At 34.9% G+C, this 3,228-nt stretch overlaps 1 non-coding gene across 1 annotated transcript; it reads right to left on the reverse strand.

The window, feature by feature from the left end:
- Window positions 1-2,136: 2,136 nt before the first annotated feature.
- LOC148561885 (small nucleolar RNA R71) lies at window positions 2,137-2,244 on the reverse strand. Its single transcript, XR_015887372.1, has one exon. It is a non-coding gene; the product is annotated as a small nucleolar RNA R71 (small nucleolar RNA).
- Window positions 2,245-3,228: the final 984 nt, after the last annotated feature.

A 3,228-nucleotide genomic window follows, 5' to 3' on the forward strand; every position in this document is an offset into this window, starting at 1 on the left:
TGGACTGAGGCAGCAATTTGTTATCAAGATCAATATACTCTCGTGTTAAAGACTAAAGCTTGGCTGGCCATTGGCCATGTCTAGTGCTTTGGACTGGAGCTTTCATTGAAAGCTTGGCTGGCTAGTGAGCCATGTCTAATTCCTGGACTGAAGCTTTAAGACTAACATGGCAAGATTCCTGGAATTCATATTAAAAATTTTGGAATCCTTATTTTTCCTTTTTCTAAATAATTTTTCGAAAAATATAAAATAAAAATCCAAAAAAAAATTAGAAAATCATAAAAATCAAAAATATTTTGTGTTTCTTGTTTGAGTCTTGAGTCACATTATAAGTTTGGTGTCACTTGCATATGCATCTTGCATTTTTTCGAAAATTCATGCATTCATAGTGTTCTTCATGATCTTCAAGTTGTTCTTGGTAAGTCTTCTTGTTTGATCTTGATGATTTTTTTTGTTTTGTGTCTTTTCATGTTTATCATATGCATTTTTGAATTCTTAGTGCCTAAGCATTAAAGAATTCTAAGTTTGGTGTCTTGCATGTTTTCTTTGCATTAAAAGTTTTTCAAAATTGTGTCTATGATGTTCATCTTGGCATTCAAGGTGTTCTTGGTGTTCATCTTGACATTCATAGCATTCTTGCATGCATCACATGTTTTGGTCTAAAAATTTCATGCATTGCATAATTTTCATGTTTTTCATAAAAATTTCAAAAATCAAAAAAATATCTTTCCCTTTTTCTCTCCTCAAATTCGAAAATTTGGATTGACTTTTTCAAAAATTTTTTAAATCAAGTTGTTTCTTATGAGTCAAATCAAATTTTCAATTTGAAAATCTTATCTTTTTCAAAATCTTTTTCAAAAATCAAATCTTTTTCAAAATTATTAGTTATTTTCGAAAATAACATGATCAATTAATGTTTTGATTCAAAAATTTGAAGTTTGTTACTTGCTTGTTAAGAAAGATTCAAACTTTAAGTTCTAGAATCATATCTTGTGATTTCTTATGAATCAAGTCATTAATTGAGATTTTAAAAATCAAATCTTTTTCAAAACTAACTTCAATCATATCTTTTCAAAAATATCTTCTTATCTTATCTTTTTCAAAAATATCTTTTCAAAATATCTTTTCTAACTTCTTAACTTCTTATCTTTTCAAAATTTGTTTCAACTAACTAACTAACTTTTTGTTTGTTTCTTAACCTTTTTTAAAACTACCTAACTAACTCTCTCTCTCTCTAATTTTCGAAAATATCTTCCCTCTTTTTCAAAAATTTCTTTTTTATTAACTAATTATTTTTATTTTTAATTTTAAAAAAAAAATTTCGAAAATTTCTAACATTTTTCAAAAACCATTTTCAAAAATCACTAACTCTTTTTCAAACTAATTTTCGAAAATTATCCCTCCCTTTCCCATCTCATTCTATTTATTCATTCATATCCTAACATCTCATCTCACATATCTAGCCTCCTCACAGTTGTGTTTCTTCCATTATATTACATTCTTTGTCTCCCCCTCTCCTTCTACTCACACAGGGATCCCTATACTGTGGTATAAAGGATCTCCATTATTATTATTATTTTTCTGTGACTTCTTCTTTGTCATATGAGCAGGAGCAAGGATAAGAACATTCTTGTGGAAGCAGATCCAGAACCTGAAAGGACTCTGAAGAGAAAATTAAGAGAAGCTAGATTACAACAATCCAGAGAAAACCTTTCAGAAATTTTCGAACAGGCAGAGGAGATGGCAGCCGAAAATAATAATAATGCAAGGAGGATGCTTGGTGACTTTACTGCACCTAATTCCAATTTACATGGAAGAAGCATCTCCATTCCTGCCATTGGAGCAAACAACTTTGAGCTGAAACCTCAGTTAGTTTCTCTGATGCAGCAGAACTGCAAGTTTCATGGACTTCCATCTGAAGATCCTTTTCAGTTCTTAACTGAGTTCTTGCAGATATGTGATACTGTTAAGACTAATGGAATAGATCATGAAGTCTACAGGCTCATGCTTTTCCCCTTTGCTGTAAGAGACAGAGCTAGAATATGGTTGGACTCTCAACCCAAAGATAGCCTGAACTCTTGGGATAAGCTGGTCACGGCTTTCTTAGCCAAGTACTTTCCTCCTCAAAAACTGAGCAAGCTTAGAGCTGATGTTCAAACCTTCAGACAGAAAGAAGGTGAATCCCTCTATGAAGCTTGGGAAAGATACAAACAGTTGACCAAAAAGTGTCCTTCTGACATGCTTTCAGAATGGACCATCCTGGATATATTCTATGATGGTTTATCTGAGCTATCAAAGATGTCATTGGATACTTCTGCAGGTGGATCCATTCACCTAAAGAAAACGCCTGCAGTAGCTCAAGCACTCATTGACATGGTTGCAAATAACCAGTTCATGTACACTTCTGAAAGGAATCCTATGAAAAATGGGACGCCTATGAAGAAGGGAGTTCTTGAGGTTGATACTCTGAATGCCATATTGGCTCAGAATAAAATATTGACTCAGCAAGTCAATATGATCTCTCAGAGTCTGCATGGAATGCAAGCTGCATCCAACAGTGCTCAAGAGGCATCTTCTGAAGAAGAAGCCTATGATCCTGAGAACCCTGCAATAGCAGAGGTAAATTACTTAGGTGAACCTTATGGAAACACCTATAACTCAACATTGAGAAATCATCCAAATTTCTCATGGAAGGATCAAAAGCCCCAACAAGGCTTTAATAATGGTGGAAGAAACAGGTTTAGCAATAGCAAGCCTTTTCCATCATCAACTCAGCAACAGACAGAGAACTCTGAACAAAATGCTTCTAATTTAGCAAATCTAGTCTCTGATCTATCTAAGGCCACTGTAAGTTTCATGAATGAAACAAGATCTTCCATTAGAAATCTGGAAGCACAAGTGGGCCAGCTGAGTAAAAGGATCACTGAAATCCCTCCTAGTACTCTCCCAAGCAATACAGAAGAGAATCCAAAAGGAGAGTGCAAGGCCATTGACATAAGCGCCATGGCCGAACCTATGAGGAGAGGAGAGGACGTGAATCCCAAGGAGGAAGACCTCCTGGGACGTCCAGTGGTCAATAAGGAGCTTCCCTCTGAGGAACCAAAGGACTCTGAGGCTCATCTAGAGACCATAGAGATTCCATTGAACCTCCTTATGCCCTTCATGAGCTCTGATGAGTATTCTTCTTCTGAAGAGAATGAGGATGTCACTGAAGAGCAAACTGCCAAG

Source organism: Arachis ipaensis, chromosome B6 (assembly GCF_059453495.1).
Source record: "Arachis ipaensis isolate K30076 ecotype BB chromosome B6, ASM5945349v1, whole genome shotgun sequence".
Classification (NCBI taxonomy): domain Eukaryota; kingdom Viridiplantae; phylum Streptophyta; class Magnoliopsida; order Fabales; family Fabaceae; genus Arachis; species Arachis ipaensis.